A 25,677-nucleotide genomic window follows, 5' to 3' on the forward strand; every position below is an offset into this window, starting at 1 on the left:
TGAAATCTGAATGGTTATAGAGTGTGTGTTGATAAAGACCACTAATTAGGGGGTTTGTGTTGACTGGGTCTTGGGGGACAGGGCGGCACCGGTTCCATTTCCAGAATCAGGCCAGTGCGTCCTTGGGTTCCTAATATCCTCCCCCTGAAATCTAATGCCAGGCCTCAGCCCCGGTGTGTCTCAGGTCTTGAAGTTTCACCTGATGTGCTTCTTCCTTCACATCCGGGTAAGTGGGTGGAAATGGCGGGGGGGGGGGAGAAAACTTCCATTCGAGAACCCCCTCCAAACCTGTCCACAACCCAACCCCCGAAAAACCATAACACGCCAGAGCAAACCAGTCCCTCCAAATTAGCAGCAGCAGAGGCCGGCAGCTTCCCTGTTGGCTTTCCCCAGGAGAAGCGGGGTACAGAGTGTCCTGTAAGAAGCGGGGGCTGCAGAAGGTTCTCAGAGCAGTGGGAGAAGGTCTTTATTTCTAAAGGAAGGGCCAATGTGGAGAGAGTTGGCCAGAGCCATGCAGCCTCCTTGGACAAGAGAGTTGAAGGGGTGGAGGGAGGGATGGCCGCCCCATGCCATTCATCTGCTAAAGTCTGCAATGTCTTAAAGTCCCCACACACCCCTGTCTCCCACAGGGCCAGATTTTATAGGGGACAAAGGCCAAGATAGAAGGTTAAAGTTGAGACACCCTACCTATATAGCAAAGAAGTTTTCAATGGGAGCATTCAGTAGAAGCTGTGTGTGTGTGTGTGTGTGTGTGTGTGTGTGTGTGTGTGTATTCTTCATCTAAAATTCAAATAGAATTGACTGTTTTGTACCCCTGTTTGCTAAAGCTGGCTAGTCTAGTCTCCAGAGACAAGGTGCTACCCCCCACCTCCCCATCTCCCAGCCTCCCCACCCCCCCTTCCAGTGTAGTCACCTCTCCATTGTCCGCATACTGCAGGTGGGTCGTGGTGAGTTCTGGCTGTCACTAAAAGGCTCACTTCCTAGTTCCTGGAGGATTTTCCATATTCACATAACCCCAAAATCAAGGGTAGTTTAAAGATATCATTGTTAGGATTTTGTCAAATTGAAATGCCTGTTTTAGCATCTTTTCAAATTTGCCTTAACTGCATTTGAAGTAGTCAGAGTCTATAAGCTTCACTGGGGGACTTGGAAAGCCGCCTTTTATGGAGCCTGGAGAATATGATATGGATAGACATAAAACAACATCAGACTTCAGAGGCAGTGATCTAAGGGTTATACACAGGGAGCTGGGAGCAGCTTCTGGCTGCTGGCTGTTGCACGGAAGGATCCGGGCACCGCCCACACCAGGAGGGCACCGCCCACACCAGGAGGGCACCGCCCACACCAGGAGAGCACCGCCCACACCAGGAGGGCCACTCGATGCCTTCCCCTCCCCACTCCCACCACTTTTTAGAAAAAAGATTACTTTTTTGGGGGGGGCGGGGGAGCGTGGAATTCAAGACAGGGTTTAAAAGATAACTTTTGCATCTTGGTTGTTAATGCCCTTCCCTCCAAAATATCCGTGAGCCCGTCCAAAGCAACATAGGTCGGAAGTATAAAAGCTACAAGTCTAAGCCCACAGGCGGAGTAAGCCAGAGGGATGCTGGTTGCTCAGGACCACAACTAGTAGTCCTTGGGGAGATGCTCACTGAAGCAGCAGAGAGAGCAGCAGCGCTGACAGTCTAACTCTTCGCCGGCCTCCCACGTTTCCCCTTCTCCCCGTCTTATGAAGAACACATTTCATATAATTTGATTTTTCTTTACGGTGCAGTAAAAACTACCTAACTGTGCCGTGTATCCCGGTATTCCTCGGGGCTTTTAAATCCATTAGCGTTCTGACCCCAGCAGGGAGTGGGGTGGGCAAGAGTTCTGTAAAAAGCTTTCCTCAACCTCTTAAACTCCTACAGATCACCAGCCTCCTACCCTCCATGGACCTGTCACTCATGCATGACACGGTAGCTGTCCCCAGACCTAACATGATCAGTAGCTTGCTCAGTACTCACAACACTGGATTCAGCCCCCAAATACTACATAGGCCGAGCATGGTGGCATACACCCATATCCCAGCACTCAGAGAACCAGGTGTTCAAAGCCCTCCTTAGCTATATGGTGAGTCAAGGCCAACCTTGGCTACAGAAAACTCCATCTCAGAAATAATAAAGCAGGCCAGGGGGGGCTGGCTCAGTGGTTAAGATCTTATACTAGCCACTCTTGAAGAGGAGACAAGTTTGGTTTCCACACTTACGACAAATGGCTCACAACCACCTGTCAACCTGTCACTCCAGGGACAGGGGCATCCTTTGCCCCTGGCCTCCACCTACCTGCTCTTATGTGCACATACCATACACAGACAGACAGACAGGCACACGCGTGTACACACACACACACACACACACACACACACACGAGTTTAAATAGACTAGAATAGAAAATGATTTTGGTCATACTTCATGGAACTATAAGGCTTTGGGATGAGAGCAAATGTAATACTTTTAAGGAGTATTGGTCATCTGGTGATAGTCAAGGGTACTGTCACTCTTAGATTCAGGTATAAGGTCACCCTAAGTTAGTTATGGCTATGAATAAAATGCCCAGGCTTTAAGACTCACGTATTGTGTCACTCTCTGGTTGGTCAAGTGTTGTTCTGGCTCTCTGCACGTTCTTAACTGTGTTTGGAAATACTTCATAATAATAATGATGACTTAAGGAGGGATGGCAGCACACGCCTTTAATCTCAGACTCAGAAGGCAGAGACAAGCAGATCTCTGTGAGTTCGAAGCCAGCCTGGTCTACAGAATGGGTTCTAGGACAGCCAGAGCTACACAGAGAAACCCCGTCTTGAGACAAAACAAGTGATCACTTAACTGAAAGCTGACAGGCTGTGTGCTGTGCCCTCACCATCTAACCCTCTGTGCCCTCCTAACATCTCCTTCCTGTTCTCAGCTGTCTGGCGGATGCGCAAACCCAGGCTTCTAAAAGCTCAGTGACAGGAGCTATGGAGTACAAGATGGAGCTGGGGACTCAAGCCTGGGCCTCTGTCACTTCAAAGCCATTGGTCGAGCCTAGTTCACTAGTAGGGATTGCCTTATGGTCTAACAGGAAGATAGTCTGGTACTTTTATAGTTGTCTTTGAAGTAGAAAAAGGATTTTAAATAATTGTTGCATAGTAAAGGATTCATCGTTCAGGTCCAGTTATCTCCCTAGAGGAATGCCTGAGGGAGGCCCATCCTTGTCAGCACTCCTTGCTGCCTCCCAGCAGGACCGGGTGTCCCTGGCTACAGCTGAGCCAGCAAGGCAGCAGAGAGCATGGGTCCCTGTCACAGCCTGAGGCAGTGACACCTTGGTGGCTGGCTGGCAGGACTTGTGTAAACTCCTTGCACCACGAGGCCCCACTTCTCCCTAGTGGGCGGAGCCAACATTTGAATGGCAGGTGTGAGTGACCCTGCCTTCAAGGTCAGGCTGCATGAAGAGTTGATGGCCTGGAAGCAAAGGTCATGCAGTGCCATCAAGAGTCCCAAGGACCAAAGGTTATCGAAGCCCTGCGCTGCTATTCCCATCTTGCTGGCAGCAGGCACATTCTGGAAGGAACATGTGTTTCCATATTTATATCATGTGGCAAAGACCCTGAGAACATACGGTCTTAAACCACTGCTATGACAAACGAATATATTGATCTGTTTGGGCCTGAAGGTATCCCATGATCCTTATACATTGGCCTGTTTTTGGAGGCCTGTCTGTCTGTCCTCATGTGGCTGCGTCTCAGATCTTTCCCCTCTCAGGCCTTTTGACCTTCGTGACTGCTAACCTCTGCCTGTGTCTTTCCCATACGTACTTCCTTGCTGAATGCAAATCTTTTTTATAAAACGCCTTTGTTAGTGAGCATGAGCAGTCTCCCGTCTCTGGGTGCTAAGAGCTTTGTTACCTGTCTACCCAACACTCACGAAGCCCAGAGCAATACCGAGCTAGGCACCAGGGAACTCCAAGGAAAAACAGAGGACATGATTCAGTTATTTGCAGAGTCGAGAATCTAACAGACTCTGGAGACCCTCGTCATCACCATAGTCTGATGTCCACATGCAGCTACTTTCACCACAGGGCACATCAGGGCTTCTGCTGTGGGCAGGGGTGGGAGGGCAGGCTAGTGGGAGATAATCACAACGGCAAAGTGAAATTTCTACCCGGAGATATATGGCTCTTTATTTTCCCAGAGTCCAAGCCATGGTGTGTTTTCTGCCTGCCCTTAAGCTTTAGGAAGTGTGGGGTCTCTCCTGTGTGAAAGGATTCCCTTCTGGAGCTCCACAGAGCTCGTCAGGCTGTGTGAATGCCTTAGTGTGTGTGGAGGGTGCTCGTCCAAGGGCTTGTAGGATGTGAGTGTGGGAGAGAGTGCGAGGGCATCAGACAAGTGAACTACTCAGGTGGCAGTCCGACTCTTAACTACTTGTAGTCAACTACACGTGCTCTAAATGTTAGAAGGAAGCAGGTGGGCATACAGGTCAAGAAAAGGAGATAGCAACTGCCTAGAATCCCCAGAGCACACTGAGGCCGGGACTGTGTGGGAGACAGCTGTGTGTGGCTGTAGAAGCGGGCTCTTCTTCTTCAAGAGGATGAACCCTCAGAAAGCGTTTAGTGTCTAGAGCATTCTCTTAACATCCAGGCTTCCAAATGGACAGGAAGTAGAGTGTGTGCTAAGGATGTCTAGTTAGAGAAATTCCTAATAACCGTTTTCACAAATGGTAGGTCAGGGACAACAGTGATCACGTGACCACTCAAATACAGAGGAGAGGAAAGGTCAAGAGAAGAGGCGACTGAAGCATGAACTTGGAGTTCAGAGTCTTTGGCTTAAGACTCCTGTGCACATAAGAAGTCTGCACCCAAATTTGTAAATTGTAAATAGCTGTAAATTGTTAATCTGATCTGAGCTCCGGTGACCGCACTTCTTGCCAACCCCCAAAGTTCTCTGGATTCGTGAATGAAAACACACACACAAACACATGCAAGCTTTATTTGACTAGCTCACTTCTAAACCTCCCCATGGCTAGCATACACTCAGCTCCAGTATTCCTGAGTTAACACTTTCTAAATCCATATTTTATCTTTCCAGCCCCATTTCCTTCTGGGCAGCCCTCTCATGGGGCCACTTTCCCTTTGTACCTATATTGCTGGATGATTTCTCTCCTGCAGCTCTTAAACCTGATCTCTCCGATTCCCCATCATGGCGATTCTGTTCCTTCTCTCTTCTACATTTCCTGCCCAGGCATCCTAAAAGCCCCGCCTCTTTCACCCTGAGCAGCCATTGGCCGCTGGCTCTTTATTGATAAATCAAAAACCAATGGGGGACTGGGACCCTCAGCGTCTAGACACGTAGATTCCCGTGTGATTTGGGGAGTCGAATTAAGACAAAGCGTTAGAACCTATCCCCAACACATATTCGTTTCCCCTGCCTCTCTTCATCTGGGGGGAAGAGCAGGTTGGTTTGGAGTGTACACTTTGAGGGGACATGGTATACTGTGATGGGGAGGGCATGGTGGCAGGAGGGTGAGGTGGTTGCTCACAAGGTGTTCACGAAGGGACAGGAGAGGCAGAAGTGGAGCTGGGTTACGGAGTCACAAAGCTCACACCCATTTGCTACAGGAAGCTACTCCTTCCTAAGGTTTTACTCCCAGCACTCCAGCTGGAGACCAAGGGTTCAGATATACCAGCCCGTGTGGGGCATTTTACATTCAAACCAATCCTGTCCCCCATTCCACAATGCTCATGGACATAAATCAACCCCGCCCACACCCCACTAATCTCATGGCGATCTCCTATTGCAAAATGCATTTGAACTTCTAAAGTCCCCATAGTCGTTAGCTATCCCAACATTGTTCTAACGTTCGCAGTCTCTTTTGCGGCTCAAGGTACTGTCTTTAGAGGATATTACAGTCTGTCACAGAAGGGAAGGCGTGATGGCAGATGGGAAAAGTGGTTGGTCACACTACACTAGCACTCGGTCCCTAACTGCTGAGTTAGAGGATCCGGGCCTGAAGTCAGAAGTCCTTCTCTCAGTAGATTCTAGAAATAAAAGAGGGACCATGATTCCCTCTAGAAAGGACTAAACATCCCGTGAGACTAGACGCTGAAAAAGAGAAGACACTCCAATTGACACCATTTGCTATTTTAATTAAATGCCTGTGAGATTCATATATTCATCCGGCAAACGTTTTTTTATGCTTAGCTGCACTGGAGTCTACAAGGCCCAGAGACTAGTTAGTTCGTGAAAGTCTCTGCTGCTCCGGGCCTCCCATAGCTGGTGCTGCTCTCGGTGGAACTCATTGCCTGTAAGTGGAGGTAGACAGAAAAGTACCCTATCTGTCCGTTAGCCAGGGTGCTTGCTGCCTGCCTGCCTGCTTCGAGGCTGGGCAGAAGGCACTTCCAGAGTGAGGCCTTCCTGGCTTTGAGAGAGTTGAGAAGAGCTGGTGAGTCACTTGCCGCCGGGTGGATCATCTCCAGAGAGGTTGGTGTGCTTTTCCATTTGATTTCCCCCAAGAAGGCTCCTGTCGATCCAGAGCAGTGCTTCTCAACCTTCCTAAAGCAGTGACCCTTTAACACAGTTCCTCAGGTTTGATTCCCTACTGTAAAAGTATCCCCATTGCTACTTTATAACTATGATTCTGCTACTGTTATGGATGATAGCATAAGCCCCTGTGGTTTCCAATGGCCTTTGGGAGCTGAGACCCACAGGTTGAGAACCGCTGCAGTAGAAGCTTTGTCTTATGATTTCAACAGTCGCTGCCCCCCACACACACACTTCCCCCTGTGTGGTCAAGGCTGTCTCTCGGCCTCATGCCTGGTGTTTAAACCAGGAGGAGGCAAAGCTGACCGGTCCTCAGAATCACAGTGCCCAGCATGATCTGTGGTGCCTGTCCAAGGCCCAGCTCACAGGATAAGAGGGAGATGTAATGAGTGACCGATCCAGTCACAGAGCAGGCTGCAGTGTGGTTTCCTCAGAACCCACGAGTGCCCAGGGGCCTTTCAGATTGGCAGCCTTTCATGAGAAAAGGAGGAAAAATAGGAAAGTGAAGAATATTGGCCAAGTGCTGAATAACTTGAAAGGTTCCAATCTGAGATCGAACGTCAGAGCCAGTTTGGATGTGGAAGACTCATAGGGTTTTTTGTTGTTGTTGCTGTTGTTGTTGTTGTTGTTTGTGGTGTTCTTTGTTCCCAAGTCAAAACACATTCAAAACACATAAGAAACACATAAAACAAGTCAAAACACATAAGAGGCGACCGGCTTGGCAGGTGCCTGTCACGATTTCTCCCTCTGGAATTCCTGCCTTCACCAGGAAGCCCCTGGGGACTTGAAAGCCAGGCAGCAGGAATCTGAAGTCTTCTGGTTAGAGACCTTCTTTGCCTGTCACAGAGAGCTCCTAGGAGACAGGCTACCTCACCTCACAAACCCAGCACCCACTCTCATGCTAGGGGGGTCCAGGGGGTAGAGGGGAAAGGAGGAGGGGGAAAGGGTAGGTGAGAAACTGAGAGCACTGGAAGCCCAGCTCTTCCCAAGAGAGTGGCTGTCAATCACAGCCTGTGATGAAACCCACCGCTACCAGGTTGCTCCCTCAGGCACAGGTGGGGTCCTCGGCTCATGTGTGTCAGCTGCTTGCCGCTGCCCTTCACAGAGCAAGTGAGAGAGACTTGGAATCTCTCCCTCTTCTACCTGGTTGTCCAAATAAGAAAGGTTGGGTTAGACATGCAGCTTAGTTCTCTATAAAGTATTCTGCTCAGGAGTTTGAAAACAGAGGAAAGGCAAGGAGAAGCATCCCCCCCCCTTCCCCCAGCCCAAGGAACATCATGGGTCTGACAGTTATTTTTTTAGTCCTGCAGAGCGAGGTATTGAACCCAGGGCCTTGGACACACCAGGCAGGTGCTCTGGTACTGAGGTCTATCCATAGCACCTGTTATTATAGACTCTCCAGGCTGGCCTTACATTTGCTGTCCTCTTGCTTCAACCTCTGGAGTATTGAAATGACAGGCCTGGGCCACCATAGCCAGCTCATTTTCTGATGCTCATTCTGAATTACGGATTATAGGAGACAAAGCCGTAGACATGACCCCCGTGCCTCCCAGCCACCCTACCATGCCAGGCTCAGACACCTCTGTGTAGATGAGTGGGAACATTCGGAGCTGGCTTGGCGGTGGCCTTGGGGTCTGTAGGTGCTGTGCCCTCATACAGCTCTAGGCTCTGACCCTACCAGGATGCTTGGCATGGGGAGGGCCCATGCTCCTCCGCCACCCCTCCCCTCTGTATCAGCATCCTTGAGCATGGGGAAGCAATATTCCTGTGTCTGTCCTTAGAGCAGTCCCTTGCTGGAAGAGAGGCCCTCCCCTTCTCCCCAGCCCTGACCCCAGATGTATTCTCCTTCCCCAAACTGCCTTAGCTCTCTTGTCATTTTGAAGTTCCTCCTCCAAGCCCCACATGGTGGGGCCTTTATTCTCTGATCACTTCTTGGTCACAAGCAGGTGTGATATCAGCCACAGAGAGCCCTCCATCTTCCCCAAGCCTTGGATTAGATTTCAGCAAAAAAAATCACTGGAAGCTACTCTGTCTGGACTTGAAGTAGAACCGAAAGAAAAGCATAACAAAAATCGTGTTCCAGAATGTGTGTCTCCTGAAACCCAGGCCTTCTAACACCACCCCTGTGGCCCTTGTAGGACCCAGACGCCCCCTCCTGACAGCCACATTTTCTGACTGGTGTATACCAGAGACTGGTGTATACTCTGCCCAGGGAGGCTGCCTCTGAGAGGTGTTGGTGGAGGTCTGTGATTTGGGGCATGCGATTCCAGTTGGGGAGGCCACCAACTCAGCCACAGAGTCAGCCTTGCTCCCCTAAGAGCCACTGTCCATCCTGTCTGCTTGTGGAGGGCCGTCTGAGAGATAGACATGCCCTTTGTCAACTTTCTCCAGCCTTGAGCCAGTTCCAAGTAATGTGTCCTTGTACAGAAAGGGAACAGGCTGAATGACGCCCCTGGCCTTGGGTGTCACCTACAAGGTACACAGACAGATTCAGAAACAGCCCTGCCACAAGATGGCGGTCTTTCCCTGAACGTCCCATTACCTTCCTTGGAGGGATGCCAAGGACATGGTGTGACTTGCTCCGCATCCATCACTGTCCCTATAGCGTGGAATTTTAGTATGCAAACGCTTTTTCTGCATGTGCGTGGCGGGGTGGAGAGGATGTGGCATATGATGGTCCCCAAGATGCCCTGCATACCTCTGTACCGTGGTGGTGGGCACTGTGGGAGTTACTTCTTTCCCCCCACCCCTTACCCCATCTGCTTCTCAGGTAAAGCCTCAGGACCACCCAGAGCTGTACTGACCGCAGGAGGCTCTGCCTTTTAGAATTCAGGTCTTGCTCAGCTCAGTTGTAGTGATAATAGCGGTGACCAGGCAGTCACCCAGCCCCTCCCCCTCGGCTCCCCACCCTCTGAGTAGACCAGCTGGCCAGGGCACAGTCTCCATTAGCCTCTCCTGGCCCTTGAGGCTCCCTGCAGACTTACCCGCCATCCCGGCAGCAGCTGGATTGCAATATAAAATTGAATCAGCAGAGAGCGAAGAAAAGAGCCCTCTCTCCGCCTGCCTTTTCCTCTCTCCTCTTTCGCCAGCCTTAGCGTGAGGCCTCTCTTCACAGGAAGTGCAAGGAGGCCACCCGGCTTACGTGTTCCCCAAGTTCTCTCCTCCCCCACCACATCACCTGAGAGAGGGGTCAGGTAAAACATGACAAAAACATGCAAAAGCAGTTCCCATGTAGCTTTGTCCCGGGCTGTACCTGTTCCAGCCAGCTCTGTGTGACATTTTGTTTGTTTGTTTGTTTGTTTTTTTGTTTTTCGAAACAGGGTTTCTCTGTATAGCCCTGGCTGTCCTGGAACTCACTCTGTAGACCAGGCTGGCCTCGATCTCAGAAATCCGCCTGCCTCTGCCTCCCAAGTGCTGGGATTAAAGGCATGCGCCACCACTGCCCGGCGACATTTTTTTACATGGTGTGTTCCTACACAGGGTGTTTTGAAAGAAGAGTTGTGGTCAGGTTTCCTTATGGGTCGGTTTGTTGGTTGGTTTGGTTTGTCTTTTGTGCAACCCTGGTTGCTCTAGAAGTCGTTATGCAGCTGATGCCGGCCTCTAACTTGCAGCAGTCCTCCTGCCTCTGCCTCCAAAGCTGAGATTGCAGCTGTGTGCCACCACATGTAGCCATAAAACTCTGCAAAATGTGCCCTTAGTTCCGCCTTCTTGAGAGTAGAGGGGTGGTTTGCTGGGGGTCCTAAAACTCCCAGCATCCTCTCAGACTCCCGGCCGTCAGCAGCTAGGGAATGGCTAATTTATAACCTCAGACAGGAACCTGGCTTACACCAGGCAAGGTCATAGGGGCTTGGGGATCTTATTCTCAAAAATGAAGGGATCTTCACTTGCTTTGAAGACGTGTGTGTGTTTCCTGGGCCTGGGAGAGAGGAAATCTTGGGCTTGCCCCACTGCAGGGATTGGCTCTTGAAGTCCTGTCTGAAATACTCGGAGGTCAATTGTGAGGGCAGACTCGGTGCTCTGGTCTGGACACGATGCCAGTGGTTCTGTCCCACTTTGGGCACTGACATGCCTGTCACGGGCACTGTCTACCTGACAGCCACCTTGCCAATGACCCTGAGGCCACCTTGCCAGTGACCCTGAGGAGGTAGGGTATTGTCTTAGCAAGCAATCCCGTTACTGTGTTGCTCATAAGCAATAGTAAATTATCCTGATGCACTTTTCATGGGCTGCCGTACATGACAGCAGAGTGATTACACGAGAATAGCGGCTTGCACGCCACAGCAGCGCTCAGCGCCATCGCAGCGCCTAACATTTTCTTTCTACGATGAGTTATTGCCGGTGATTGACTTCCACATCCTCAGTCACAAGTGTTTGTGCTTCAAGGAAACTTTGTCCTAACACTGAGAACAATCTCCCCGCTCCTCCACCAGGACCTCCCCCCTCGCCCCCTCTTTCTCTACTGCCACCTCTTCCCCCTCCTCCTCTTCTCTTCCCCCACCTCCTTCACCTTCTCCTTCCTTTTTTTCTGCCTACATTAAATTAAGAAGCACTGACATTTTTCTCTTAAAAACATACACACATCTTTAGAGCTGGAGAGAGCTCAGTGGTTGTTCTCCAGAAGGCCTGGGTTCCATTCCTAGCAGCTCATAGCCCTCTGGAATTCCAGCTCCGAGACATCTGATGCCCTCTTCTGGCCTCCTCGGGTACTGCATGCATGTGGTGCACAGACACACGGCAGGCATGCCTTTCCCCTCCCAAAAAGCCAGATTTTTTTCCCCCTATTTTTCAGGAAGACCTAAGGCTTTGCTGCTGATCATTTCTAGCCTCATCTCTCACTAATGTCCCACCTCAAAAACAGGGTCAAGCTCTCCTTCCTCCTATTCCCACGGACTCACCATTCAGTGGATCTAGTCCCTTGGCAGGGCCTGTCTTGTCTCCTGTCTTTCCTTTATTCTTGTTGGAAGCGAGTCCAGCCACGTTCATCTCTCCTGGGCTTTGACAATGAAATGGTTCTTCTTTATAAACTTCATTTAGGGGAGAAATTTCAACTAAAGCCAAAGGAACAGCACAGGCGATTCTTCCTCCATAGAGGAAACCCCCACCCAAAGGAAAATCACCCCCTACCAGGCCAGAGTCTGCCTCCCCACAGGCCCCATCCACCCACGCTCACCCGGCAGGCCGCTTGTCCTGGGGCACCTGTTTGAGGCAGATGCCCGAAATGGTTCCTTCCCTGGATTCAGGGTCCTCACCATATATGTCCCCGCTGAAGCCTTCACATTGCCTCACAGAGGAGCAAGCCTTTGTTTTGGAAGGCTTTAAGCATCCTCGAAGCAGCAGAAAGAATCACCTCACTGACTGTGGCCAGCGCTTTGAGCTCTTCACAAGAGGAGCGACCGACTCCATTATGCTTGGGATATAGCTGGCCACTGCAAGTGGGAAATCTTCCATCTTTACCCTAGGATCTCTTCCACCCCTGCTCCAGACAGGATTTATTTCCTCCTCTCCTCTCTGGGAAGTAGGATGGCTTGTATTTCATGGTAATAAAACCTCTTGCAATCAGGTACAACACAGAAAGCAATAAATTCCCTGCATCGCCCTGGGGCCGTGCCAGCCTGGCAGAGTGGTCTGGGGTCATTTTCCTTGGTTTTTCTTTTCTCCTTCTCTCTACAGCTCGCACCCCTCCCGCACTGCCCCTTCAGGAACCACCACCACACTGGCCTTCCGTTTGTCCCAGAGGCACTAGGCATGCGAGCGGGAGACAGTAGAGCGGCACACCGGTCCCTGTCCACCTTGTGTGGTGAGGCCGTACCTTTTGACAGCATCCAAATCACACCCGAAAACTCCACCTCTCAGCGCCCCCCTGGCCGTGTGGGCTCTGTGCTTCAGCTTGTGCAATGGGCTCTGTACTGGCTCTCTGTCCTTCCCAATCTTTGTTTGCTTGTTTGTGGACAGGGCACTCTTCCCGTTCTTACTCCCACCTGCCTCTTTTCTATCCTTCCTCTCCACATTTGTTCATATGTCACAGTGGTGCCTTTCACAGAATAAATAGCATGTGCCTTTTCTTGCAGGAAACACTGGTGTACTTAATGCTATCCTGAGTCTTAGGAACGCTGCCCATAGGCTGAGATGTAGCCGTTGGCTATGCATAACTTGGAACCACATCCACCAGTATGTGGGCACATATGTACACACTCACACAGGACCAACAGCCGCCTCTGGATACCATCTCCTCATCCGCTAGGGCTTTCTATAAAATCGGAATAAGAAATTGTCCATTTTCAAGCAAAAAAAAAAAAAGGCTCAGCCTGAGAGACTGAGGTGAGAACTGAGGGCCTTGTGGGCCCTGGGAAAGGTGAAACCAGAAGGTGGAGCCTCCTGGTAGGGCCTGATCTTTGATCCTGGCAGCTGACAAATGCTAAGGGGTTAGAAAAGCATCTGGCGGTGATGCCTGACTTTACATCAGCGACTGCCTGCAGAGCCTGCTTCTCAGTGTAGCTTTTCATTTGGCTGTACTTGTTAGAAGTAAGGCTTGAGGCTTTGAGGTTCATTATAAGGATGGGGGCAAGCGCAGTGGCCCTGTGAGTGGCTGTAGAACCAACCCCAGGGCAGACTGACGTTAATGCTTAGAACAGTAAGAGGAAGGCTTAGCCTATAGACATCTCCTGCTTCCAGCCTGTCTGCCACAGTGCATTAAGAGTAACACAGGGGGACAGCAAGATGTCCCATGGGTAAAGATACTTGCTGCCAAGCCTGATGATCTGAATTTAATGCCTGGAATTCACGTGGTTGAAGGAAAACACTGACTCTCATAAGTTGCTCTCTGCCCTCCACACACAAATAAGCAAATGTGAAAATAAAACAGACACCACATTTTCGCTATACTGAGTTGCCCTAGGTTACCCCGATGGCAAAGCCATTGTCCAGTGTGTCCACTATGGGTCACCTAGGCTCTGGTTTCTCACCTGCGTCTGGCACTGTATATGAATAGCTGCAGTTGAGTCAAAGTTACATCCTAAGCCTGTATGCATGTGCTCCCTTGGCCTCGGATGCTCTGGCTTGGACTGGAAACCATACCAGTGTGTCTGTCAAAAGAACTCTGTCTGACTCAAACAGGCGGATGTCCGTCTCACCTATGGCCTAAAGCTTATGATCGCTTTTCAGATTGGGAACCTGAGAGACTCAGCCAGATCTCTTTTCAGCCCTGGGTGTTGGGGGCTAAACCAAACATGTTCAGTATGCATGCAGCTGTGGGTTTACAAGGTTCCGTGTCCGGTGTTCAAATGTTGCCGTTAATTGTTCTGTACTAGAGAGCAATATTTCACCCATTGGGGCGTTCACACTTATGAAGGAGGCTCTTAGTATTTATTTTAAAGGTGCTAGATTTAATTTGGTTATACAGTTGTAATACTTAATCTTGTGTTCTCCTCAAGTACAGCACTATTTCTGTTTTTTTTTTTTCTTTCATTTAAGAAACTGCACTTAAAAATGAAATAACCAATGAAGAATACTTAACTATTAGGGTCCTGTCGGAAACCTTGTAACACTGAGCCATTAAAATGTTCACTGTTCTGTGCTTTTAAGCAAAATTTCTATTGTAATTAAGGGAAATCCAGAGAGAAGAGGAGAGAGGGAGGAGAGAGAGAAAGAGAAAGAGAGAGAGAGAGATTGTATGTGTCTTGCCTATACAATGAGTCTGTTTGAAAAAAAACAAGCAAAAATCTTGAGCTTCAGAACATCCACACTGATTTATCTTTGTGCCACCGTGGTCTAGACTGTGGAGGGAGAGTTTGAGAATCACCAGGCCATCCTAGCCACCTTGAACCTTGCATGGTCTCTGGTGCTGCAGGCCTTTGTGAGCTGCAGAGAGAGGGAGAAAAGCCAAGTGACAAGCGCTCTCTTACACGAGAGCTTTCTGGTCTACCGTGAGGAGCACATGCCTCCCTTTCATCTGGAGCCCCTGATTTCTCTTAAAGAAATAAAGAAGTCGCGATGGCCACCGGGAGTTCCACCTGTAGCAGGTTATGTGTTGAAAAGGGAGCGAGCCCAGACTTCAGAGCACCACGGTGTATTCTCAGCTGGCGGGCGGCTCAGACCGCTCCTGTCATTCCAGGGAACAATTGCAGCCTTGGAGCACAGAACCACACGTTAACTTCTGATTCCAGCCCATCTTCCCTGCTGCAAAGACTGTCAGTGAATCGCAGGCTCACACCAGCCGCCTCACCTGTGCACTCACTCTTCCATGGCTTCGATGCGGCTGTGGCACCAGGCGCGTTGCTTATGTGAAGCCTCGTTTTTTTGTTGTTGTTGTTGTTTTTACCCTGAAGTCTAACAGCTGTCAACAGATGCCTGCTGTATTTCTTCAGGAACACCCCATTGCCGTGACTCTGAGCTGGAGAGCAGATCACAGCCCCTCCCTGGGGACTACTGGGTCATATTGATCTTGAACATCATCCGTCAGTGTATCTCAGAGCAGGTGAACACCATTTTCTACCCAGCCTGGAAACAAGCAGAGCCCGGCGCATGATTGTTTGCTTACTTGGGCGGACACATTTATCGGTGTTCTGTGTTGTTACAACAAAAGTGGGAAATGCAATGTGCTGTATAACGTTTATTGGTTTTCTCTGAGCTAAAAGCAAGGTTTTCAGGTGTCGTCTTGGAAACAGCTATGACTCTGGCATGCAGGGGTCTATAAAGCTTCCTGGATTCATTACCTGAGCTTGAGTCAGACTAGGGGCAGCTGCCACAATGACAGTTTTAATGACTACAGGCCTGCAGATCTCCTGCAGGACAGAAGTTAAGTGATTCTGGACATATCTACCTGAAACCATAGCCCCCTTGCAGAATGATAGAGATGATATGGTAGACTGCCTGAAGGTGAGGTCAACACAGAGAATCGTGGATCTTTTCATACCACGCCTTGCAGTTCAGGGTCAGATTATGGCTTAAGAACCAGCTTCTTTGCTTCTCATCCCTAGGCTCATCTACAAAGTCCCCTGAGCCTAACTTCATTGTGAATGTGCCTCACCAGGGCATTTCTCTAACACAAAATTTGTGATTTGGTAAGTCGGGGCGTGTCCGGAGTCCGCACTTCTAAACTCCTAGCACATCCAAAGCTGCTTGCTGATCTGTGGGCTCCAGTTCCCCATAGTAAGAGCTTAGTGAAAGGTCAAGACCAGACCAGATACTATGGCAATGTCGTTCACATACTAGCTACGCTGAAGATGCTAAGCATGCATCCAGCAGCTGGTGGGTAGAGGGAGATCGGTTTTCCCCGACTGTCTATCACAACTGCACAGAGCAGGGCATCCTAACTTGGATGGCCCATTAGAATTTCTCAAGAACTCTTAAGAGCGAGTCAAGGCCAAGACCCAGCCCTGACCAATTAGGCAGAGAGTTCCCTGAGTGATTCTAATATGCAGTCTGGGCTGAGGAACCACTGGCTTAAAGCATTAAGACACCGTTCAAATACAGCTCTAATACGGCAGGAAGAGCACATGCTGGCTGCGATAACAGAGATGGATGCATTAAGAAGGCACAACATGCTACTTGACACAGCAGGACTCATGTCTGTTACTCACACCCTGTGCCAAGTGTAAGGTAAAGCAGGGCTATAGGAACGTTCGTAAAGGGTTGTGGTGCAAACAGAAGTTGACATCGTAGTGCGGTGTGAGTGTTGGTCAGTCAGTGCTGAGTCTCCTCCCAAGGTCCATGGGCTCCACTGTCTCATATAGCTTCAGATCCCTCTGGGAAATCACTCCTATTCTAGAAAATATGGGAGAGACTTATGGGTCTAGCCTAGACTCATGGTACCAGTTGCTGCTGTGTGTTACCTCTAATAGTCACAGGCCATTGGCTAGACCCTAGACAGACACAGAGCCATGGGCAATGTAGGCTGGAGGAATGCTCAGAAATAAGAGAGCAGTGTGGCTGGTGGTGGGAAGCAAGCAACCTCTTACACTAACCACGTGGGGCAGATGTGGCTACATGATCTAAGCTCTTCCCTACGTGAAGAACATGTGGACTGTGTGAGCCTTTGGGACAAGTGAGAAGGAAATGATCAGTGAATGCATCTACACTCATGGCCTGGAAGAGTTTTAAAACACTGTAGAGTGGAGGTTACAGGGTTCTGCGCTTATCACCCCTCCTGCCTCTGGGAATATTAATGAGGTGCCTAGGCTATTTTTAAAGTTTATTGTCCTCTTTTGCATGGGCTGAAATACATAAACGGTTCAAGGGCTATGATAAATAATACACAATCTTCATACTTCTCTCAGAAACTAGGAGTCTTTACAGAGCACTGTCCATCTCTCTACTGCCCTGGCCTTGGAGCTACTGGGCCTTTGCCCAGATCCAGTTCTGCCTCCAAAGCAAGTGCCCCTGCTCGTGAGTGATCCTTTCCACTCTCACCCCTTCACAGCCATCCTCCTCCAGTCCCTCTACCTGTATCACCAGTTGTCCACCATGCTGGACCACTCCCAGCAACGTATATCAACACAGACAAGGTCCAGAACTCTGATGGGGTCCTGCTCTTTGACTCTCCAGCTACTCTGTTCGCTGCCTCTCTGCAGCAGACTACTTCTCCCACACCGTTGACTCTGCCCTCTCCAAATGGATTTAATTCTATCACCAAGTCTCAAGGTGCTTTCCATGTAGCCAAACCCACAACCACACTTTTCTTCCTAACCCATGGCCACATTTCTCTTCCTAGCCCCTGGCCATTCTCCTCTTCCTAACTCATGGCCACCAAACCCATGACCATACTTCTCTTCCTAACCCATGGCCACATTTCTCTTCCTAGCCCATGGCTTGGCCATTCTCCTCTCCCTAACCCATGGACACACTTCTCTTCCTAGCTCCTGGCCATTCTCCTCTTCCTAACTCATGTCCACCAACCCCCTTGCCACACTTCTCTTCCTAACCCATGGCCACACTCTCTCTTCTCAGTTCATAGGGAGCACTCACTCTTCCTCATAATCCTCCTTCTCTCTGTGAAACAAGAGAACATGCTCTGCTTGTCCTTTGGCTCCCCCTGATGTCTCTGTATCTGGATTTAGAACCCTTTCTCTGTTTTCTTGTACACGAGTCCATGCCGCATACCATGGTCAGAAAGACTGTCTTTTTATGACTGCTGAGCTCTAAATGTATCCCGGACATGTCTCCAGATGCCTGATTGCCACTCATGGGCAGCTCCAGTCTAACCAGAACAAAGCTGAACTCACTACCACTCTTTCCCACAAATAAACTACCTAATATGTGAATGGCCCCATCATCAGCCCAGGTCCGAAATCTGGCCATTGCCCTTGGCTCTTCTCCCAGGGGGGCCCCAAATCCATCTATCAAAACCTTGTCGTAGAAATAGAACTAGAATGTCCGAAGGACGTTCTACCTCTCTCCTTCCCAGCATGCGGGTTATCGCTGTCAAAATCCAAGCTGCCATCATCTGAACAGGTCATGACAAACATGACCTAATAACTCTGCAGGTCTGTGTTATCCCCCAACTGCCAGCCATACCCAGGGAAACTGGCACTTAAGGCTGTGCCAGTGCTTGCTCTTCACAGCTTCCCTTCATATTTCTGACAGAATCCCAACTTCTTACCATGGAGCTATGGACCACACATGCACTGAAAACCTGTCTCCCTGACTGGTTGCTACGCAGCCCTCCCTCTCCTCTTGTACATGGTACCATCCAGGCTCCGGGTCAGTGCCTCTGACTTACCTTCAGAGCGCCATCCCTTCTGCCCAGCACGTTCTCTTCTCCAGCTCTTCTTGGCTGAGCTCTTCCAGGCCTTTCTGCCTCATAAAGCTATGGATACTGCCATAGTTTGGGTGAGAATGCTCTCCATAGGCTGAGGTGGTTGAACGCTTGGTCTTCGGTTGGTGGTGCCGTCTGGGGAGGTTAAGAATGTGTGCCTTGCTTGAGGAAGTAGGTCACTAAGGGTGGCCTTTGGGTGTTTATAGCCTTGCCCCATGTCCAGTCTGCCCCTCTCTGCTTTGTGTTTGTCATTGAGACTATGAGCTCTCACCTGCCTTCCCCTGCCGCCAGGCTTCCCCACCGTGATGGACTCTCATCCCCGATAAACCCTTCCTTCTGCGAGTCACCTTGTCCCTGGAGTTTGATCACACTGGCAGACGAGGAACTAATACAAATGCCTCTGTGATGAGACCAGCATCCATCTCGATAGCCAAAGAACCCCGTGTGTTTTCCTGGTCATTTACAGTACATTGCAGACCCACACGTACATAATCTGTGGTGGACATGGATTCTTGAAAGAGAAGGAGAGGCAAAGCTAGTAACACAGGGCCCATCTGTCATGGTTAGATTCAACTGTAGTTGGATCACATTTAAATACAGAGAAGTTAAAACCACCCATGCTTTGCAACAAGGGCAAGTAGAATTTCCTGAGTATTTTGTTGTAAACTCTTAGCAAACAGCCTCTGCTCCGGTTCTGATCTGAGACCCCACCAGGGACAGAGCTGTTCTGGATTTCAGCCTAAAGGCCATCATCTCCTTAGGGCTTCCCTGCATAGCTGATTTAAACAGATCCTTGGAGTCCACAGTACTACAAAACCTTCTCCACTGCCTCCCAGTGATCCCAGAAGAGAACTCTCATCAAGTATAACAGATCAATCCGTTGCTGCTTCTCTCGTGGGTAGATTTTCTATCACACCTGACAAGAAAGTCATTCTTCCATTAGACATGGCTGGATATCCTAGCCACACCCCCAAATCTCCAGAAGATTGTAGCCCCAAGTTCCCAGTATTGGAATCCAATCTGTACTTTCAGGGTGGGGCCGAACTCATTGGGGTATCCTGCATTATCCATGAAGGGGCAGAGATGTCAGTGATGCCCCCATAGGACCTACCTTCCCCTGGCAGAGACTGTACCACCCACAGCGTCCCTCTCCTCCTGCCCCTTTTCTCATGTTCCTTACTCTTTGCCCACACTGGTCTTTAACCGGTCATATTTGCTGTCTTGGTCAGTGTTCTGCTGCTGGGAAGACACACCATGATCAAGGCAACTCTTTAAAAGGAAAGCATTTAATTGGGGCTGGCTTACAGTTTCAGAGGATTACTTCATTGTCATCGTGGCAGGGAACATGGCAGGATACAGGCAGACATGATGCTGGAGAAGTAATTGAGAATTCTATATCCAGATCCACAGGCAGTCAGAAAGCCATTGGGCCTGGCTCCAGCTCTTGAAACTTTAAAGCCCACCCCTCCAGTAATACTTTTCCTCCAGCAAGACCACACCTCCTCATCCCTCCCAAGTAGTGCCACTCCCTGATTACTATGCATCCAAATACATGAGCCTATGAGGGTCATTCTTATTCAGACCACCACACAAACCTTCATGGAAATTCTGCCTCTCCTTTCCTGTTCTCCTCCTGTGTCTGGAGGATCCCCAGACCCCACCCCCTTGTTCCCTGTGTACACACCCCATCTCCATTACAGAAGACCACCATACCTGGCCATCAGCCTCTTAGCCATTTTCGCCTGTTGGACACATCTCCAATTCCAGCACACATTCAAGATCTTACTGCACACAAAAGAACTTCAGCTTCCAACAGTCATGGGTGCCAAGTTCCCTAGAGAGATGTGCAGGCTGGGGCTTCATTCCCGGCGCCTTCAAGTATATGAGCACATGCTACTAAAATTTATTTGAGCAGATAAGAAGATGGCTTCCCCAGCCACAGCAATCACCATGGATCACATAGTTTACTATCTGAAGGTGGGATGTATTTCCATTTCACTTGGTGGGAGGGGGGATTAGGAGGGGCATGTTAAACAAATGACTTTTAAAACAAGGTAAAGAATATCATCAACATACAGAGATAAGAAAATGAAGAATCCAGTAAGCCCAGAGCAGGTTTTTCACATCTCTATGCCCCACCGCTAACCCTGAAAAGCCTGTGCTTAGAACATGCACAAGCATGTTCCACTAGCTTTGTCTTCCACTTAATTTTGCTTGAATTAGTTCACCTTCCTTGAGCTCAGATGATGAGGGTGTAGGTCTGATGCACACAGGAGAGGGAGAAGTGACTTAGGTCCCTTTGGCCCACATAGGGATAGTGGCAGCCACATGGCCCTGCTTCTAACACTTCCACAGTATCATTAGACTGTGGCATTTGCTGCCTGGCCTTGAAGAGACCCTCAAGCCATGCACACTATGAGAGAAGCAGAAAATCATCTGCGGAAAGAAATCAGAGGAGGGATGGAAGGGGTGCTGGGCTGGCTTCTTATGCATCACTGTGTCCAAAGCAGCTGAGAGAAGCGACTTAAGGGAGTGGGGGGTTGGCTTATTTTGTCTCCTAGCTTCACAAAGGTTTCAGACCACTGTGTTGGGAAGGCATGATGGGAATGGGCAGCATCATCACGGACCAGAAGCCAGAGAACAGACCAGAACTTGGGGCAGCTATTGCCTCTAAACGTCCCGCTCCCAACTGCCAAGCCTCATCTCTTAGAGGCTCCACAAACCTCCCAATCGTATCCCATGCTGAAGACCGAGAGGTCAGAACATGAGCCTGTTCCTTATTTGGTGAGAGGAGATGCTGGTATATGGAGGCCGAGTGTCTCACAGAAAGTCTCAGAGAAGAGGGTCATTTATCTCCCAGGAGCTAACCAGGACTGCCAGAAAGCCCATTCCTGCTTCCGCAAACCGTTTAGGCTTATGAACTGTGTCAGTCTCCTGAGAGTGAGGCAGCTGAGCCGTGTCCCCTGGAAGGGCCTTCATACATCCACGCAGGAATGACTACACAACCAGTGTGCACCAAGATGGAGCCAAAGGCGAGCATGCCTGTGGTTTGCGTGTCCTTTGTGTGGAGCATGCAATGGGGCTAGGGGTTAGGGGGTGAGGGCAAGCGCTCTAACTTACCCTTAATTGGAACTTGCATTGGCCAGTGTTTGGGGAGGGGACCGCCATGGCTAGCATCCCTTCTGACGCAGAGAGGCAGCCAAGGTGGAGAAATCCCACACAGCCAGCTGACTTCCTTCTTGATCCTAAAATCTCCAGCAGCTTCACTTGTAACCGGGCTGTGGGTCTCGCTCTTAACTGTGAAAACAAGCCACTGGTGTGATCCTCTCATTAGCAAGCTCCTTGCTCAGAGCCCTTAACCCGTGTAATCCTCATTACACTCTAGTGAGTGTGTATTGTTTCTCTTGCTTGATAGATGGGAAGCTGAGAAGGGGAAAGAGGCAAACGGAATAGTGCCTAACTCATTCTGAGTGCCCAGCACGGTCCTAACACCCAAACCAGACAGGGATGCTATATGAAACCCCCAACAAAATATCAGCAAACTGAACCCAACAATGCATAGAAAAGCATTTGCTATAGTAAATGGGATTTTCAACAGACTTATGATGGATTGTCTTAAGTAGAGAAACATGTAGTCATACAGAATGCCCAGGAAGGCTATGGGGGTCTTTGTTGTACTTTTATCCAAGAAGAGGGGAGAGATAGGGGTGCACAGTGAGAACAGACCTTGACAGCAAGGAAGAGAACTGGCAGGGGGATTCCCAAGAGGCAGGATGGGGAGAAAAGTGGCCCTCGATTGGGAGACGGGTCTGATGGCAGGCCTCCGGCTTGCCTATCCCGCTCCAGCTCCAGCCATTGGTATCCAGCACAGGGCAGACTGTGTTCTCTGGTCCCTGTCTCTTCTCTCCTCTCCTCTGCCCCACCTAGCTCACCTCTGTCAAGTTCTATGAGTCAACTGATAGAAAGCTAGTCTACAACCATATGGCAGGTAGGAATTTCCCCTGCTCTGCAAGGAGACATAACCCTCTGTCCAGCGAATGGCAAATAAGGAGCAGAGCAGTGACACCTGGGTGACTGTAACTAAGATCCACTCCTGGCTGAGCCTCGGCAGAGCCTAGCTCGGATTCTCTCTGTAACGCCCCGACATGCAGGCTCACAATCCTCTGGAAAGCAGTAACGGCTAGGGATCTTCTCTCAAGTCAAAAGAAATGCTTTAAAAACTAAAGTTGCAGAGGACTCACTCTTTGTTCTTGCCACCCACAGCTTTCGCTGAGAGCTCATAGCTGAGGGGCTCTGAGTCAGGGGCAGAAAGAGTGTTGAGTTGAAACCATGGTGCAGAGCCACAGGGTATCTCTTAGAACACACAGATCCACATGGATGCTCAACACGTGGCCCCGGAAGCGGGCTGTTTGCCCTGTGCCTGAGTCACTATGTGGGCAAGTGTGTCTGTCAGTCTGTCTGCCTCCTAGGAAGGCTGTGGGGGAGATGACATAGAGTGTCATGGTGGGGCAGTGTTAGGTGATAGTGAGAGTCCCTTGAGCCCCACATTAGGATTTTGAAATAAGCTTTACATTTATAACTTTTCTGATATGTATGTATGTATGTATGTATGTACGTATGTATGTGCATGCTTCTGGGGTTATGTGCATATGTGCATTTGTGCCTGCCTGTGTAGGACAGAGTTGTCATTCCTCAGGATGATTTCAACCCTGATTTTTTTTTTAAGATTTTATTTATTTTATGTATATAAGTACACTGCAGCTGTCTTCAGACACACCAGAAGAGGGCGTCAGATTTCACTACAGATGGTTGTGAGCCACCATGTGGTTGCTGGGAATTGAATTCAGGACCTCTGGAAGAGCAGTCAGTGCTCCTAACTGCTGAGCCATCTCTCCAGCTCTCCTTCCTGAATTTTGAGATTGGGTCTCTCACTGGCCCGGAACTTGACACCTGTGCCAAGCTGATTGTCAGTGAGTCCCCAGGATCCACCCATCTCCACCTATCCCAGCCCTGGGATTACAAATGTGCACAACACACCTGGCTTTAATATATGTATATTTTCTGGGTATCAAATTCAGGCTTGCTGGGTACCAATTTCCAATCTCAGGCTTTCATGGCAAGCACTTCACTGACTGAGCCATCTCCCCAGCCCAACAAGTTTATAATTAATACTTTGGTTGCTTCCCTCCAAGTCACCCTGCACCCCAACCTACCCACATGGAGGTTTCCTTAACAGCGAAGCTAATGGTGTTTGCAGGTGCAGCAATCAGAACGATGCAAAGTGTGCAGATAGATTTTTTTCCCCTTAGAGGAAGCACGTCTCCATCACATGCCGATTCTGAGAGAACATAGACCTCCACTACCACTAGGGACAACCACTGGTCTCTGAAGAGACGTGGGGTCCATGGCTCCAGGTCCTCCAAGGGTTTGGTGCTGCTGTGGCGTTTCTTGGCATTCCTCGTTGTGTAAGGAGCAGGCATGAGATCTCAGCAATGCCCATCCTGAGATGGACGGACGGAAGGACGCAGCAGAATTCCAGTGAGCCTGAGCACTGGTGAAGCTGATGACCATTACTTAGTCAGAACCTGCTGGGCAACGCAGAGGGCTTCTGATCCTCCAACAACCCGTCATTAGTGATTGCTTCTCGGTGAAGTGTCACGCTAGCTGCCCGGTGCCCCAAAGCACAGGGGTTTCCCATCCTCAGTGGTAGAGCAAGGGCTTGAAACCAGATGTGGCCAACTGCACCACACTGACTGGGTTGTACAGGGCAGGGGGCGGGGGCGAAGCCATTCTTAAGAGCATCATGAGTTCATTGGCCTGGGGGTTGATTTCAACAGTCATTTGTTCTTCAAGCCAAGTGAGGGGAAACCCTGCTCATAGCCACTTACATACGTCGATGTTGGGCTTTCCTCCTGAGGTATTGCAGCCTTTGAGACCCAGTCTGGTAATTCTCCAACCCTATGATGTCCCTTGGGAGCTTTCTCAGAAAGCTGACTGAGCAGGAACACCTTGCTGCATGGTGTCGCTTTCCCCCACCCCCATCAGTTTCATACATGGGTGTCTACCTCCATGGCGAGACTTTTACTAGAGCTGAGCTGTGACCATTTCCATCTCCCCATAGCTGCCTTTGACCAGAGGTGAGAGCTGGAGTCTACTTTTGGCAGATTTTTAACAACATGGCTTAGCATTTCTTCAGCCTGGGTAACTCCCAGGCTATACAGCAGACCCCCAGTCCCCTTTATGTACCTAACAGACAAGTCTGTGTCCTTCGACCTGCCTTCCTAATTCCCCTGCTTTGCGGCTCTCTTCTCTTTCTATGAAATATATATATTTTCATTCCACATACTGGAGAGTTCACAACCACGCAGAGTTTTCCATCTCTGGTGTATTACAGTTAGCATCATACCTTTGATGTTCATCCATGTTTCTGAAAATGGCAGAGATCTCCCTTTTAAAGTCTGAGTGATGTTGAGTGATAGTCTGTCTTAGTCAGGGTTTCTATTCCTGCACAAACATCATGGCTAAGAAGCAAGTTGGGGAAGAAAGGGTTTATTTAGCTTACTTCCACATGCTGTTGATCACCAGAGGAAGTCAGGACTGGAATTCAAGCAGGTGACGCAGAGCCCATGGAGAGATGTTTCTTACTGGCTTGCTTCCCCTAGCTTGCTCAGCCTGCTCTCTTATAGAACCCAAGACTTCCAGGCCAGGGATGGCACCACCCACAAGGGGCTCTACCCCCTTGATCACTAATTGAGAAAATGCCCCACAGCTGGATCTCATGGAGGCACTTCCCCAACTGAAGCTCCCTTCTCTGTGATAACTCCAGCCTGTGTCAAGTTGACACACAAAACCAGCCAGTACATAGTCCATGGTTTGTATCACGTTTCCTTTATCTGTTCATCTGTTGGTAGACAGACTCTTCTTGTACCTTTGCCCATGGAAGGGTCTCCACGAATGTACAGCACTCGCAGCAACACAGGCATTACGGGTCCTTGGGCACCGTTGGGCCTGTCAGCACTAGAGGCCACTGGGTACCCTTCCAATTAGCCTCATGAGGACCAGTGGTGAGACAGTGACACGGAGGACAGACTGCACAAAGGAGGAGCCCATTCTGTCGCATCCCTGGAGTTCTCAGAGGTGTGAACATTGTGGATTCCCTTTCTCTGTCCTTCCCGGTCACCAACCATTCTTGGCGGCCATCTTACTTACCTCCTGAGCACCCATGACAGCCAGCCTGGACAGAGTCCTTTGTGGATGGGATCATTGTGCCATGGTGTGGGCAGTGGAGAAGAGGGTATGTGCCAGCTGAAGGGACACCCCCAGGCAGCATAAAGCTCCTCAGCATTAAAGCCAGAACTCAGACTCTGACTTT

The 25,677-nt window shown here is 49.7% G+C and overlaps 1 protein-coding gene across 7 annotated transcripts in view; it reads left to right on the top strand.

Annotated features, from left to right (window-relative positions):
- Susd4 (sushi domain containing 4) overlaps window positions 1–25,677 on the top strand; it is a 127,507-nt gene that overhangs the window by 94,724 nt on the left and 7,106 nt on the right. The gene's annotated exons all lie outside the window — the stretch shown is intronic.

This window comes from Mastomys coucha, unplaced genomic scaffold, assembly GCF_008632895.1.
Source record: "Mastomys coucha isolate ucsf_1 unplaced genomic scaffold, UCSF_Mcou_1 pScaffold1, whole genome shotgun sequence".
In the NCBI taxonomy this organism is placed as follows: Eukaryota; Metazoa; Chordata; class Mammalia; order Rodentia; family Muridae; genus Mastomys; species Mastomys coucha.